This window comes from Staurois parvus, unplaced genomic scaffold, assembly GCF_062004578.1.
Source record: "Staurois parvus isolate SC_StPar_1 unplaced genomic scaffold, SC_StPar_1.0 ptg000109l, whole genome shotgun sequence".
In the NCBI taxonomy this organism is placed as follows: domain Eukaryota; kingdom Metazoa; phylum Chordata; class Amphibia; order Anura; family Ranidae; genus Staurois; species Staurois parvus.
Window position 1 is genome coordinate 1,146,942 of NW_028317905.1, and position 16,654 is coordinate 1,163,595.

At 44.3% G+C, this 16,654-nt stretch overlaps 1 protein-coding gene across 1 annotated transcript in view; it reads left to right on the forward strand.

Annotated features, from left to right (window-relative positions):
• The first annotated feature begins 14,897 nt into the window (after nucleotides 1-14,897).
• The window catches only part of LOC149467470 (FH2 domain-containing protein 1-like), a 66,873-nt gene continuing 65,116 nt past the window's right edge, over nucleotides 14,898-16,654 (forward strand). The window contains exon 1 of the mRNA XM_089671633.1: nucleotides 14,898-15,829. The gene's annotated coding sequence lies outside the window, so the exon portion shown is untranslated. The remainder of the gene's footprint in view (nucleotides 15,830-16,654) is intronic.

Genomic DNA, 16,654 nt, shown 5'->3' on the forward strand with positions numbered 1-16,654 from the left:
TTTTAGACGCTATAACTTTCACTTAACCAATTAATGTACACGTATTGGGATTTTTTTTTAGCAAAGACATGGAGCAGAATATATTTTGGCCTAAATTTATGATGAAATTTGACTTTTTAAATTTTTTTACTGTGCATGTTTAATAGCAAAAAGTCCAAAATATTTTTTTTTTCTCAAAATTGTCGGTCTTTGTTTATAGCGCAAAAAATAAAAAACACACAGGCGATCAAATACCACAAAAAAAAAGCTCCATTTGTGGGAAAAGAGGACATAAATTTAATTTGGTGCAGCGCTGCATGACCGCGCAATTGTCAGTTAAATTAAAGCAGCGCTGTAACACAAAAAATGGCCTGATCAGAAAGGGGGGGGGGGGGTGGGTAAATCCTCAGGAGGGCAAGTGGTTAAAAATCAGGAGTGTTGTCACAAGTCAGATGTGTGTTGCACTTTATTATCTAAGGTTCTGGCATGCTTTCCCTGTCAGGGCTGTTCTGTCATTCTCTCATCACCTGTGTCATCTGTTCTGTATTGTGAATATTTAGGGGCTCCACCTAGTTAATTTGTACTATTCCAGCACTCCTGTTTTGTTTATTCTAATCTCACCTGATTTGGCTTCAACTAGACGTAATCCCAGGTAATAAAATCTCATAAAAGCTTTAATACATTAATTAAAGTTCAAAAGTCATATTTAATATTTTGAAATTTGATGTTTTTGTTAAAGTAATGCCTGGTGAAGCTGCCATGAAGGTCCTTGTTCAGACACTTCTTGCTATGGGGTGACCACACTCTGTTCCTGCCTCTCATTTCTTCTCCAGTGTTGTCACACAGGCTTCCCATTGGAGACTGCAAGAGGCTGTTTTAGCACACAATAAACAAACATGGTCCACTGTTGTCACCCTCTGGAAACCCCATCCTGAGATATGCTATGCAGCCATCGATGGAGTGCGTACAGACAAGACGTGACGGCAAAGAGGATGCGGGAGATCAGCAGCACTGAGATGCAACAAAGCATGGAAAAAAAATTTGTGAAAACAAGTATTTTATTACATGGCAATTTTTATGATACACAGTTCTCAGACCAAACTAAGGCTCAGTTCACACTGCTGCAAACCCAGAATCGTGCGACTTGCTTGCAACTTGCTTGAAACTTTTGTAATTTAACATTTCAGTCTATGGCACTCAAGTTGCACCAAAGTTGCAGAAAAGTAGTGCAGGGACCTTTTTTTGTTGAAGCGACTTCAGGGGCGGACTGACAACTCATGGGGCCCCCGGGCAATAGGGGATCATGGGGCCCCTGTGTCCTTGCCCAAACTCAAAAAAGTCTATGAAAAAGGTACCAGGGGTATCTCATGGGGCCCCCTACTGACCCCAGGCCCTCGGGCAGTGCCCGAGTTTCCAAATGGTCAGTCCGCCCCTGGGCGACTTGAGTCGCATTGATTAAGACGGCACCTATTGAAATTAATGTGTTTTGACTTGTCATGCGACAAGTGCATCTCAGTGTGCCCCTCCATGGATATGCCTCCCCAGACCATCACTGACCCTCTTGATCTCCAAGTGCATCCCTAACTGCACCTCCATGTAGGTTCGATGCAGGGGCGAACTGACCATTTGGGCAGTAGTGGGCCCCATGAGATGCCCCTGGTACCTTTTTCATAGGCTTTTTTGAGTTTGGGCAAGGACACAGGAGCCCCATGATTCCCTATTGCCCGGGGGCCCCATGAGTTGCCAGTCCGCCCCTGGTCCGATGAACAGATCAGGACACAGTGGGGGAGATTTACTAAAACTGGTGCACACATAATGGTCCAGCTGTGCATAGTAACCAATCAGCTTCTAACTTCAGCTTGTTCATTTAAGCTTTCACAATAAAACCTTGAAGCTGATTGGTTACTATACACATCTGCACCAGATTCTGTGTGCACCAGTTTTAGTAAATCTCCCCCACTGTGTTCTGTGTGCACCAGTTTTAGTAAATCTCCCCCACTGTGTTCTGTGTGCACCAGTTTTAGTAAATCTCCCCCACTGTGTTCTGTGTGCACCAATTTTACTAAATCTCCCCCACTGTGTTCTGTGTGCACCAGTTTTAGTAAATCTCCCCCACTGTGTTCTGTGCGCACCAGTTTTACTAAATCTCCCCCACTGTGTTCTGTGCACCACTTTTAGCAAATCTCCCCCACTGTGTTCTGTGCACCACTTTTAGCAAATCTCCCCCACTGTGTTTTGTGTGCACCAGTTTTACTAAATCTCCCCCACTGTGTTCTGTGCGCACCAGTTTGAGTAAATCTCCCCCACTGTGTTCTGTGTGCGCCAGTTTTAGTAAATCTCCCCCACTGTGTTCTGTGTGCGCCAGTTTTAGTAAATCTCCCCCACTGTGTTCTGTGTGCGCCAGTTTTAGTAAATCTCCCCCACTGTGTTCTGTGTGCGCCAGTTTTAGTAAATCTCCCCCACTGTGTTCTGTGCACCACTTTTAGTAAATCTCCCCCACTGTGTTCTGTGTGCACCACTTTTAGCAAATCTCCCCCACTGTGTTCTGTGCGCACCAATTTTAGCAAATCTCCCCCACATTGTTCTGTGCGCACCAGTTTTAGTAAATCTCCCCCACTGTGTTCTGTATGCACCAGTTTGAGTAAATCTCCCCCACTGTGTTTTGTGTGCACCAGTTTTACTAAATCTCCCCCACTGTGTTCTGTGCGCACCAGTTTTAGTAAATCTCCCCCACTGTGTTCTGTGCGCACCAGTTTTAGTAAATCTCCCCCACTGTGTTTTGTGCGCACCAGTTTTACTAAATCTCCCCCACTGTGTTCTGTGCGCACCAATTTTAGCAAATCTCCCCCACTGTGTTCTGTGCGCACCAATTTTAGCAAATCTCCCCCACTGTGTTCTGTGCGCACCACTTTTAGAAAATCTCCCCCACTGTGTTCTGTGCGCACCAGTTTTAGTAAATCTCCCCCACTGTGTTCTGTGCGCACCAGTGTTAGTAAATCTCCCCCACTGTGTTCTGTGCGCACCAGTTTTAGTAAATCTCCCCCACTGTGTTCTGTCCACACCAGTTTTAGTAAATCCCCCCTATTCTGCTCTCTGATCCATGCATCAGACTGTCACAGATGTGAGCTCTAGCATGCTCTTGGTGACCCATGCAGGTCTGTGCAGTAATCTGCCTGTCATTCATTTGAACAGACTACCTCAGGGGTCTCTACAGGTCCTACAGGTGTTGAGGAACTGCAAGTCTCATGAGGCCTTGCAAGACTCGTACATCCACAGGCAAGACCCCGAGAGGCAGAGGCATGATGGAACATGTAGTACTTCAACAGCTGGAGGGCCATAGTTTGGACAGCCCTGGACTACCTCCATGGGGCTGCATTGAACGCCTGTGCATCCTGTGCAGATAGAAACGACCCTTCACACAGATCTACAGATTGGTAGGCCAGTGTGAATTTGGCCTAAGGCCCCTTTCATACAGGGCAGACTCCAAACAACGTGCACATGTCTGTTGACATTCGCCACTCCATAGTGGGCAATAGAGGGTCCTAAAAAACTGGAAGGTAGACCCAATCGAATCCTCTATTGCCCGCAATGGAGTGGTGGATGTCAACAGACATGTGTCTGTTGACACCCGCCGACATCCGATCTGGTCCTGTCCGATAAAAACATTGGTCCACTGGCAGTGGTGTATTTAGGTCTTGTGCTGCCCTAGGCAACACAAAAATCGCAGTCATTTTAACATTTGTGTCTTATCCCCATACAATCCCATGAAAAAGTAAGTACACCCATAGAAATGGTTGATTTTGCAACATATTTGAACTTGCAAACATTACAGTAGATCTTCATTCAAAGGTGAAATACTTGAATGAAAACACAAGGAAAATTTGCCTTTTTCAATAGTTTATTCAACCAAAATATCAATAGATGTAATGGTATTCTGTGAAAAATGTTACGTGCACAATTGGCCTCAGAAGCTGGTATTGTCCCCTCTAGCAGTAACTACTTTTTGTGTTCAATCTAAATTTGTTGAAGTTTTTAAACCTACAAAATGTAAAACAGAAAACGTGTGCTCATAAAATAGGACATACAAAATAACAAAAAATTAAAAAGGGAGGAGGGGTACATACAGAAAACAAAGTGGGGACAAAGCAAATACAGATAAGGGGACCAGTTGAGGTGGCACAAAAGATCAAAGAGCCCGTGAAAAAAGGTAAGAACAGATTAGGCAATGGCAGCAACTTTGGTACATCTCAAAGGATATTAACCAGGCACTTGAATTTATTACTTTGTCTAGGCAAATTGCACACCTGCCCACCAGTCATTCCCTGACATTGACTCGGTGAAATGTTTGACCATTCTTGTATGCAAAATTTCTTCAGTTGCAGTATGTTTGTGGGTTTTCCTTGCATGAACTGCGTGTTTCAAATCCCTCACAATGTTTCAATGGGATTTAAGTCAGGGTTTTGACTAGGTAGTCCATTACCCTCCATTTGTTATTTCTGAAACATTTCTGGTGGATTCGCTACTGTGTTTCAGATCATTATCGTGCTTAAAGATCCATTCTTGATTCAACATCAACTTTCATTCAGATGGCCTCACATTCTTATCAAGCACACTCTGATATGATGCAGAAATCAAAGTTGACTCAATAATTGCAAGCTGTCCAGACCCTGAAGCTGCAAATCAGCCCCAACTATAACTCATCCACCACCATGCTTCAGAGCTGGTATGAGGTTCTTCTCCTAAACCAGGGGTCCTAAGCCAGTTTACTGTTCTGCAGACTTTGGTGGGGCCACACTCTGGCCATCGAGAGTAGAAAATATCCTGGAATTAGTTGGAGTAAATAATGCCTCATCTTTGGGGTCAGTGGGAGGAATTGTTCCTCATCATTGGTGTCAATGCACCCAATTGTTGGTATCATCAGTAGGAATAGTGCCCCATCATTGATGTCATTGGTAGGAATAGTGCCCCATCATTGATGTCATCGGTAGGAATAGTGCCCCATCATTGGTATCATTGGTAGGAATAGTGCCCCTATCATTGATGACATCGGTAGGAATAGTGCCCATCATTGGTTTCATTGGGAGGAATTGTGCCCCACCAGTGGTCTCATTGGGAGGAATTGTGCCCCACCAGTGGTCTCATTGGGAGGAATTGTGCCCCATCATTGGTGTAATTGGGCCCCATTGTTGTCATTGGGAGGAATTGTGCCCCATCATTGATGTCATCGGTAGCAATAGTGCCCCATCATTGATGTCATCGGTAGGAATAGTGCCCCATCATTGGTATCATCGATAGGAATAGTGCCCTATCATTGATGTCATCGGTAGGAATAATGCCCCATCATTGGTTTCATTGGGAGGAATTGTGCCCCACCAGTGGTCTCATTGGGAGGAATTGTGCCCCATCATTGGTGTAATTGGGCCCCAATGTTGTCATTGGGAGGAACTGTGCCCCATCATTGATGTAATCGATAGGAATAGTGCCCCATCATAGATGTCATCGATAGGAATAGTGCCCCATCATAGATGTCATCGATAGGAATAGTGCCCCATCATAGATGTCATCGATAGGAATAGTGCCCCATCATAGATGTCATCGATAGGAATAGTGCCCCATCATTGAGGTCATCGGTAGGAATAGTGCCCCATCATTAAGGTCATCGGTATGGATAGTGCCCCATCATTGATGTCATCGGTAGGAATAGTGCCCCATCATTGGTATCATCGGTAGGAATAGTGCCCCATCATTGGTATCATCGATAGGAATAGTGCCCCATCATTGATGTCATCGTTAGGAATAGTGCCCCATCATTGGTATCATCGATAGGAATAGTGCCCCATCATTGATGTCATCGGTAGGAATAGTGCCCCATCATTGGTATCATCGATAGGAATAGTGCCCCATCATTGGTATCATCGATAGGAATAGTGTCCCATCATTGATGTCATCGGTAGGAATAGTGCCCCATCATTGGTATCATCGATAGGAATAGTGCCCTATCATTGATGTCATCGGTAGGAATAATGCCCCATCATTGGTTTCATTGGGAGGAATTGTGCCCCACCACTGGTCTCATTGGGAGGAATTGTGCCCCATCATTGGTGTAATTGGGCCCCAATGTTGTCATTGGGAGGAACTGTGCCCCATCATTGATGTAATCGATAGGAATAGTGCCCCATCATTGATGTCATCGATAAGAATAGTGCCCCATCATTGATGTCATCGGTAGGAATAGTGCCCCATCATTGAGGTCATCGGTAGGAATAGTGCCCCATCATTAAGGTCATCGGTATGGATAGTGCCCCATCATTGATGTCATCGGTAGGAATAGTGCCCCATCATTGGTATCATCGGTAGGAATAGTGCCCCATCATTGGTATCATCGATAGGAATAGTGCCCCATCATTGATGTCATCGGTAGGAATAGTGCCCCATCATTGGTATCATCGATAGGAATAGTGCCCCATCATTGATGTCATCGATAGGAATAGTGCCCCATCATTGGTATCATCGATAGGAATAGTGCCCCATCATTGGTATCATCGATAGGAATAGTGCCCTATCATTAATGCCATCGGTAGGAATAATGCCCCATCATTGGTTTCATTGGGAGCAATTGTGCCCCACCACTGGTCTCATTGGGAGGAATTGTGCCCCATCATTGGTGTAATTGGGCCCAATTGTTGTCATTGGGAGGAACTGTGCCCCATCATTGATGTCATCGGTAGGAATAGCGCCCCATCATTGATGTCATCGGTAGGAGTAGTGCCCCATCATTGATGTCATCGGTAGGAATAGTGCCCCATCATTGGTATCATTGGTAGGAATAGTGCCCCATCATTGGTATCATCGATAGGAATAGTGCCCTATCATTGATGTCATCGGTAGGAATATTGCCCCATCATTGGTTCCATTGGGAGGAATTGTGCCCCACCACTGGTCTCATTGGGAGGAATTGTACCCCATCATTGGTGTAACTGGGCCTCATTGTTGTCATTGGCAGGAGCTGTGCCCCATCATTGGTGTAATTGGAAGGAATTGTGCCCCCTTGATAGTGTCAGAGAATAAAATAGTGCCCCAAGGGCCAGATAAAAGCAAAGGGCTGCATTTGGGCCCTGGGCTGTAGTTTGGAGACCACTGTCCTAAACTGTTGTCCTCAGTTTGTGCCAAACATGTGCACTGTTAATGCTATACAACTCTGTCTGATTCATCAGTACACAGCACATTGTTCCAGAAGGTCTGGTCTTTCCCCATATAGTTTAATAGCAAACTAATGTACTTTTTTGGACAGCAAAGGCTGTGTTGTTGCACACCTTTTATGCAGGTTAAATTGGTACAACCTCTTTGTGTTTGAAGATATATGTATGTTGACACCAACTGTTGCAAGGGGTATCGTAAAGGTTATCTACAGATCTTCTAATAAAATTCTGAGGTTAGTTGAGACTTCTTTTAGCTTCCACCATGAGCTCCTAGGCTGTATTTGCTGGGCCAGCGTATCCTGGACAAATTAGGAGTTGTTCGATATATATACAACTTGTATATTTTTTTCCCTACAGTGAAATGATTGATTTCAAATAATTTGGTGAAATCACATTTTAATATATTTCCCAGACTCATGATGGACTTCAACAGTCTTCTTTCTCAGGGCCATTGAGAATTCTTCTGATTTTTGCATGATGACATCACACACATCAGTATCACAGAGAACACAGACTCTATGTATCTGAGGTGTAAATAAGACACTCTCCACCGGTATACTCCCTAAGGAGGTTCTCATCACTGTCACCTAATCTGGAACATTTGATTGTACTTTCTTGGCTTTAAAGGGGTGGTAAATGTAGGGGTGTACTTATTTTGGCTTTTTGTCAAATCTGCATTTACATTCATTTATATTATGAGAATGAATGCACCATGTCAATTTTTCTGTGTACTTACTGTACAAGACTGTATATTATATGCTAGTATATCTGTACAGTGGACATATGTTTCTGAAACATTCATACCTCTGGCTCTCCTTTGATTGGTTAATAATATAACCCCTTAAACAGGGGTGGACTGACAACTCATGGGGCCCCTGGGCAATAGGGGATCATGGGGCCCCTGTGTCCTCGCCCACACCCAAAAAAGCCTATGAAAAAGCCAATGAAAGGTACCAGGGGCATGTCATGGGGCCCTCTACTGACCCCGGGCCCTCGGGCAGTGCCCGAGTGCTCCTATGGTCAGTCCGCCCCTGCCCTCAAGTTATGGTGAGGTGGGCCAAAAGGAACCTAAATGCCCTCAACTGGACCAGCACCAATCAAATAGAACCTGTAAGCAGATTAGAACTAGCTAGTTAGGTGCTGCCCTGGACGGGAGAGTAGGGGTTAATGCCCTTCCCGGTTCTTTTGTTTTTTGGCGGGTTATCTCTAAGTCTGACCCACTGAGCATGTAATATAAAAGAAGTCCGCCCCAGGGGCGGACTGACCATTTGGAAACTCGGGCAGTGCCGGGGTCAGTAGGGGGCCCCATGAGATGCCCCAGGTACCTTTTTCATAGGCTTTTTTGAGTTTGGGCAAGGACACAGGGGTCCCATGATCCCCTGTTTCCCGGGGGCCCCATGAGTTGTCAGCCCGCCCCTGGTCTGCCCCCAATTGCACCCGCAACAGCAGTCTGACCTGGCCTTCTTCCGCTTTCCGCGGGACCCCGACATATGCCAGAAGTGGGTTGAGAACTGTCATCAGTCTGATATAGAAGATAAAACCCCCATCAGCTCAACAAGCACTATAGACTATGTGCTCAGCCCTTTGAAGACTCCATGATCTGCCGCAGTAACCCGTATAGGAAGGTACTACGAAAAAATGCTAATCCCTACAATTTTGATCTGACAAGTCATCTGGGGAACCCAGGCAGACAAAGGAAGAGGATAAAAGAACTGAGTGAAGAAGAAATAAGGACAATAAAAGAGGGAAAACTATTATGATCACTCCACTTCCTCAAACTCAACCTCTCCAAAACTGAGCTCTTTGTATTCCCCCCTGCCCGTGCCACCTCCACTGACCATTTGGAAACTCGGGCACTGCCCGATTCCCGGGGCCAGTAGGGGGCCCCATGAGATGCCCCTGGTACCTTTTTCATTGTTTTTTTTTAGTTTGGGCAAGGACACAGGGGCCCCATGATCCCCTATTGCCCGGGGGGCCCCATGAGTTGTCAGTCCGCCCCTGGATGTTAATCACTGCAGGATCACAATGATGATGTATTGGACTGTCTTAAAGGAATATTACATCGATCAAGTGAACTGAACTTTCTTCACATTTGTACACTTTGGTGTTTGGACGTCTTGCTTTCCTTTCCATTCTCCATATGATATCTGTGTACATAGGATCCTAATGTTTTAGGGTAATTTGATAACTGAGCGCTGTTTATGAGGACGGTTTAATCTACTCATCTATTTGCATATTATTATTCAAAATGGCTGCTTTGTTATAGTATATATGATCTTATCAATGCAGTTTTGTTATTTTATCCTTCACCATTATTTAAGCGTGGGGATGTAAGTTGATATTTCAGCTTATATATATTTATTGTATTTATAAAAGAAAGACAGTGGTCTAGAGAAGAGAAACATTCCCCTGCAGGAGTTCGAGAGCCTTGCTGCTAGTCCATTAGCCATGTTCCATGAGGGATACAGCCACTAAGGAGCCCGAAAGATGTGAGAGCCTTCCAACTTGGGGTTTTCCCCGAAGACAGCAGCCACTGGGGATTGCCACTAATGAATCTATATTTCCATGGACTCTACCTTTGCAGGTATGCTGGGACAGCACATAGCCTGTGTAGGATTAAGGACTTAGTACAAAGTCCAGCAAAAGAACAGCTCTTTTTCCTTTTTCGCACTTTATTCAGTAAAGCATTAAAATATTGCCTTCTGCCTGGTTTGAAGTTCTTTAAAGGAGTGCAACAGAAGTAACCCACACCTATGGTCTAAGGTTTAGGTCACTCGCACATGGGATATGAAGAGTTGGCACGTAAAGAGTCATCCTAGTATAAGTTATACATGTGGTTGCCATAGGCCACAAAGGTACAGTCAACAAGAAGCCTGCTCGAAAAGTGTACCCGAAATAGGTGGACCAACCACTAGATGTGAGGGAAATGTCGGCACTCCCTACTCCGCATTCCGCTTCTATATCAACCAGAGTGGAGCTGCACCTCAGAGGTTTCCATCCTAAACAGAGGTACGAAATGTCAAGAGTTACAGTTGCGTGCACGGCGGGGTTCCATGCTAGTATGAGGACCAGTAGTGTGAGAATGCTGGACAGGTTGTAGTCAGTGTTTTTGGCACAGCCCACCTAATTGCAAGCTACAGTGGGAAGATGCACATTTACATGGGGACCCAAGAGTTAACTGGAGAACAGTTGTGCACGTGTATATGGTGTACGTTCATCTTTAAGAGTAGAGGCCCGCCTTAAGGTCGATTATTCCCTGATGGCAACCTCAGCTTTGTCCCAGTGCATTGATGAAAACGGCATGAGAGTAAAGGCACCCCATGTGTACAGGTGCTTATTGTAGCCCAGAAGAACCCACCCTGGGGTAGTCCTCGCATGTAACCCAGACTTGGCACCCAGCAAGTTTTTGGGGAACTTGGAGGAAGGTCCGTCATCAGCTACCCCTCTTGCCCCACAGCCATCAAGTCTCCTTCTATATTAATACTTTGTGCTTTGGATGTTTGGAACACAATTACAGCTGAAAGAAGTTATGGCGTGTAAGGGTATGTTCATGTGGCCATTTAAAATGGACAGCTCTTAGAAAGACAGAGGTACCCATAGACATCACATGACAGCAGCTTTAGTGGATGACGGTTTATGAGGCACCTGGCACCGACTGAGATACAATCAATAAGGGTGTTAAAGATTGTTCAATTGGTTTGGTTTCTGGATTTAGCCAGCAATAGAGGTGTCGGTCTCCCCAGCCTCTTAGCCTATGCCTAACCAAAAACATAGGAAAGAGAAGTATGGTTTAGTAATAGCAAGTTGAAAAGAGAGGAGTAATATTTACTAATTGTGAGGTTGGGAGAGAGGAGTATAGGCAATAGAGAGATGAGAAGACACAGTATAGTTGAGGAATAGAGAGATGAGGAGAGAGGAGTTTAGTTTAGGAATAGAGAGGTGAGGGGAGATGAGTATTGTTTAATAATTGGGAGGTTTGGAAAGAGTAGAATGTTGAGGAAAGAAGTAAAGTTTTGGAACAGAGAGGTGAGGAGAGAGGAGTATAGTTTAGGAACAGAGAGGTGAGGAGAGAGGAGTATAGTTTAGGAATAGAGAGGTGAGGAGAGAGGAGTATAGTTTAGGAACAGAGAGGTGAGGAGAGAGGAGTATAGTTTAGGAACAGAGAGGTGAGGAGAGAGGAGTATAGTTTAGGAACAGAGATGTGAGGAGAGAGGAGTATAGTTTAGGAACAGAAAGGTGAGGAGAGAGGAGTATAGTTTAGGAACAGAGATGTGAGGAGAGAGGAGTATAGTTGAGGAACAGAGAGGTGAGGAGAGAGGAGTACAGTTTAGGAACAGAGATGTGAGGAGAGAGGAGTATAGTTGAGGAACAGAGAGGTGAGGAGAGAGGAGTATAGTTTAGGAACAGAGAGGTGAGGAGAGAGGAGTATAGTTTAGGAACAGAGAGGTGAGGAGAGAGGAGTATAGTTTAGGAACAGAGAGGTGAGGAGAGAGGAGTATAGTTTAGGAACAGAGATGTGAGGAGAGAGGAGTATAGTTTAGGAACAGAAAGGTGGGGAGAGAGGAGTATAGTTTAGGAACAGAGATGTGAGGAGAGAGGAGTATAGTTGAGGAACAGAGAGGTGAGGAGAGAGGAGTACAGTTTAGGAACAGAGATGTGAGGAGAGAGGAGTATAGTTTAGGAACAGAGAGGTGAGGAGAGAGGAGTACAGTTTAGGAACAGAGATGTGAGGAGAGAGGAGTATAGTTTAGGAACAGAGATGTGAGGAGAGAGGAGTATAGTTTAGGAACAGAGAGGTGAGGAGAGAGGAGTATAGTTGAGGAACAGAAAGGTGAGGAGAGAGGAGTATAGTTGAGGAACAGAGAGGTGAGGAGAGAGGAGTACAGTTTAGGAACAGAGAGGTGAAGAGAGAGGAGTACAGTTTAGGAACAGAGAGGTGAGGAGAGAGGAGTATAGTTGAGGAACAGAGAGGTGAGGAGAGAGGAGTACAGTTGAGGAACAGAGAGGTGAGGAGAGAGGAGTACAGTTGAGGAACAGAGAGGTGAGGAGAGAGGAGTATAGTTGAGGAACAGAGAGGTGAGGAGAGAGGAGTATAGTTTAGGAACAGAGAGGTGAGGAGAGAGGAGTATAGTTTAGGAACAGAGAGGTGAGGAGAGAGGAGTATAGTGTAGGAACAGAGAGGTGAGGAGAGAGGAGTATAGTTTAGGAATAGAGAGGTGAGGAGAGAGGAGTATAGATTAGGAATAGAGAGTTGAGGAAAAAGGAGTATTGTTGAGGAAAAGAGAGGTGAGGGGAGATGAATATTGTTTAGTAATTGGGAGGTCTGGAAAGAGTAGAAGGTTGAGGAAAGAAGTAAAATTTTGGAACAGAGAGGTGAAGAGAGAGGAGTATAGTTTAGGAACAGAGAGTTGGAGAGAGGAGTATAGTTTAGGAACAGAGAGGTGAGGAGAGAGGAGTATTGTTTAATAATTGGGAGGTTTGGAAAGAGTAGAAAGTTGAGGAAAGAAGTAAAGTTTTGGAACAGAGAGGTGAGGAGAGAGAAGTATAGTTTAGGAACAGAGCGGTGAGGAGAGATGAGTATAGTTTAGCAACAGAAAGGTGAGGAGAGAGGAGTATAGTTGAGGAACAGAGAGGTGAGGAGAGAGGAGTATAGTTGAGGAACAGAGAGGTGAGGAGAGAGGAGTATAGTTTAGGAACAGAGAGGTGAGGAGAGAGGAGTATAGTTGAGGAACAGAGATGTGAGGAGAGAGGAGTATAGTTTAGGAACAGAGATGTGAGGAGAGAGGAGTATAGTTTAGGAACAGAGATGTGAGGAGAGAGGAGTATAGTTTAGGAATAGAGAGGTGAGGAGAGAGGAGTATAGTTTAGGAACACAGAGGTGAGGAGAGAGGAGTATAGTTTAGGAACAGAGAGGTGAGGAGAGAGGAGTATAGTTTAGGAACAGAGAGGTGAGGAGAGAGGAGTATAGTTTAGGAACAGAGAGGTGAGGAGAGAGGAGTATTGTTTAATAATTGGGAGGTTTGGAAAGAGTAGAAAGTTGAGGAAAGAAGTAAAGTTTTGGAACAGAGAGGTGAGGAGAGAGGAGTATAGTTTAGGAACAGAGAGGAGAGGAGTATAGTTTAGGAACAGAGATGTGAGGAGAGAGGAGTATAGTTTAGGAATAGAGAGGTGAGGAGAGAGGAGTATAGTTTAGGAACAGAGAGGTGAGGAGAGAGGAGTATTGTTTAATAATTGGGAGGTTTGGAAAGAGTAGAAAGTTGAGGAAAGAAGTAAAGTTTTGGAACAGAGAGGTGAGGAGAGAGGAGTATAGTTTAGGAACAGAGAGGAGAGGAGTATAGTTTAGGAACAGAGATGTGAGGAGAGAGGAGTATAGTTTAGGAACAGAGAGGAGAGATGAGTATAGTTTAGGAACAGAGAGGTGAGGAGAGAGGAGTATAGATTAGGAATAGAGAGGTGAGGAGAGAGGAGTATAATCTGGTAATGGAGAGGTGAGGGAGAGGAAAATAAATAAGTAATAAATAGGTAATACAAGAGGAGCATAGTCCAGTAATAGAGAGTTGAGAATAAAGGAGTGCCATATAGAATCAGAGATGTGATGTGAGACGAGTATAGTTTAGTAATTTAGAGATGAGGAGACAAGATTATAGATTAGTAATAGATCATTAAAGAGAAAGGAGTACATTTTGATAAAAGGGAGGTGTGGGGAGAGGAGTACAATTGAGTAGCAGACAGAGGCGGACTGACAACTCATGGGGCCCCCAGGCAATAGGGGATCATGGGGCCCCTGTGTCCTTGCCCAAACTCAAAAAGCCTATGAAAAAGGTACCAGGGGCATCTCATGGGGTTCCCTACTGACCCCAGGCCCTCGGGCAGTGCCCAAGTTTCCAAATGGTCAGTCTGCCTCTGGTAGCAGATCAGTGAGGAGAAAGGAGTACAGTTTGATAAAAGGGAGGTGATGGGAGAGGAGTACAATTCAGTAGCAGATCGGTGAGGAGAAAGGAGTACAGTTTGATAAAAGGGAGGCGATGGGAGAGGAGTACAATTCAGTAGCAGATCGGTGAGGAGAAAGGAGTACAGTTTGATAAAAGGGAGGCGATGGGAGAGGAGTACAATTCAGTAGCAGATCGGTGAGGAGAAAGGAGTACAGTTTGATAAAAGGGAGGCGATGGGAGAGGAGTACAATTCAGTAGCAGATCAGTGAGGAGAAAGGAGTACAGTTTGATAAAAGGGAGGCGATGGGAGAGGAGTACAATTCAGTAGCAGATCGGTGAGGAGAAAGGAGTACAGTTTGATAAAAGGGAGGTGATGGGAGAGGAGTACAATTCAGTAGCAGATCGGTGAGGAGAAAGGAGTACAGTTTGATAAAAGAGAGGTGATGGGAGAGGAGTATAGCTCAGTAATAAATGAGTGATGAGAGGAGTATGGTTTAGTAATAGAGAGATTCCATTGTCATAGTTGACTAGTAAAGTAGGAGCAGAGAGGTTTATAGTTTGGCAATACTTGTAAAACTCGTTATACAGAGAGATAATTAGTATTAATAAGTTAGCCACCCACAGATATGTATTATGCAGGATAAAAAGAGTCTTTGGGGGTGGGGGAAAAGATAATGTATGTGAGACAGTTATAAGTGAGGAGCCTGCAGTATGACAGGATTAACAAGCTGTATATAAATATAGATTATTAGTGTAAGAAGAGCCGCCCACTGTTACAGGAGGGACCGGTCTGACTGTGACACATTGCATCCTTCACGCTCTGCTTTGTATGAGATACTTCCAGAGAAAACTTCTTCTACACCGAGAGAGAGACACCTATAGAGAGAAAGAGCATCCCTCCATTCCCCCAACCTGACTCTGGAGAGAATTCCTGCAAGAGGCATGGCCAACCATTTTCATTCATTGGAGTGACTTCAAGAGATGGCCTCCATGCATCCACGTTCTCCAGCCTAAAATATAGCTTCCAACTCCTCAGCTTCATTCTAGAGAGAGAGTCTGAGATACCTCTGTGTTGTGTCTATCCAATCCATTCTATGGAGCGAGACCCCAAGAAAAAGTCTCCATCAGCTAACGAGAGAGATTTTGGAAAGCAATTTGCTTCTGTCCAGCTCAATTCTTAAAAAAACAGGACTACAAGAGACAGCCAACACCTATCAGCTTCTTTCTTTAGAGAGACTCCGAAAGACAACCTTTGTCCACCTATCTTCATTCTGTAGAGAGGCGGCATGACCTCCATCCTTCAGCCTAAACGTTGGTTGGATGTATAATGGAAATTTCATACTCTTTATAATAATAGTCTGGTGTTCTAGTTACAGTGGATAGTAGAACCTCTTGCATGAGATATCAGACCTTCTAAAAGTGGTTACGTTGTTCAGGAACATCTTGGGGACAGACATTAGAAATAAAGCCTTACAGATTAACCAAGTAGAACATAAACGCATTGGTCCAGTCAAGACATTCTTACAAATACATGATGCAATTTCTGTTTAGTAAGCCACCCTACTCTATACACAAGGCTTATCCATAGACGTTTGGTGAACACCTTCATCTGCCTATCTGTTTACCATCGATGAAGAATTCAGTCCAGAATAAATTTGTGAAGCACAAAAGGGACACCCATTCTAAAAGAGAGTTTTCTCAGACGGTCAACTTTGATGGGTGAGTACACAAAAGTTAGACATTCAGTTTCAGTGGTAGTAGTGCGGCAATGTTACTACAATATTTCTAATGATCAATATATCTGAGAATTCTAATAACAACCTTTGATCTGTTAGAATTTTATTTGTTTGCCAAATGTTTTTTTTAATGTGAATATCAGAAAGTTGGTCAACCTTCATGGAATGCAATCTCGTGTATTTTATGGTGTATGTGGTGTATCCTGAGTCATCGACTCTTGGCCAGGATAAGAGCCTGCGATGAAGGCTGTTGGTCGTACCAAATGGGTTTTGTAGTTCCATAGAAGTCTATAGGAATGCGAAACCTGTTTGAAGCAGGTCAAGTAGAGTTCAGAAGGAGGTCAACTGGAGGTAAAATGCACCTGTCAGTGAACTATGGATAATCTCAGAAATGTCACAAGCTGATGTCAAACTGATGCCGTCGCTTAGCGTCGACATTTACAGATCTCAAATTTTGTGAGAGAAACATGATCCCATGGTGAAGGTACATTTCTCACCAACATAGAGATGCCCATGGACAACAGCCTTTATATGATGTCAATAATTTGTTATTCTCAGTTCTCTGGCTAGTCTTCCTTGATATCAGGGGTAGGCAACCAAAGAGGTGGAGATCTACCTGAACAACATGGGAGAAGTCAAAAATCACCCGGAATAGTGTCGTGTCGCCCAGTGTCACCTCCTCACACCTGATTAAACCTTTAATTGCCATATTACCGTGTCACAATTGCGTGCATTGCATGACAATCATAGGTTTATATGAGGTGGTGAGAAGGCAAAATGTCACCTCCTCACCACCTGTCAAACACAC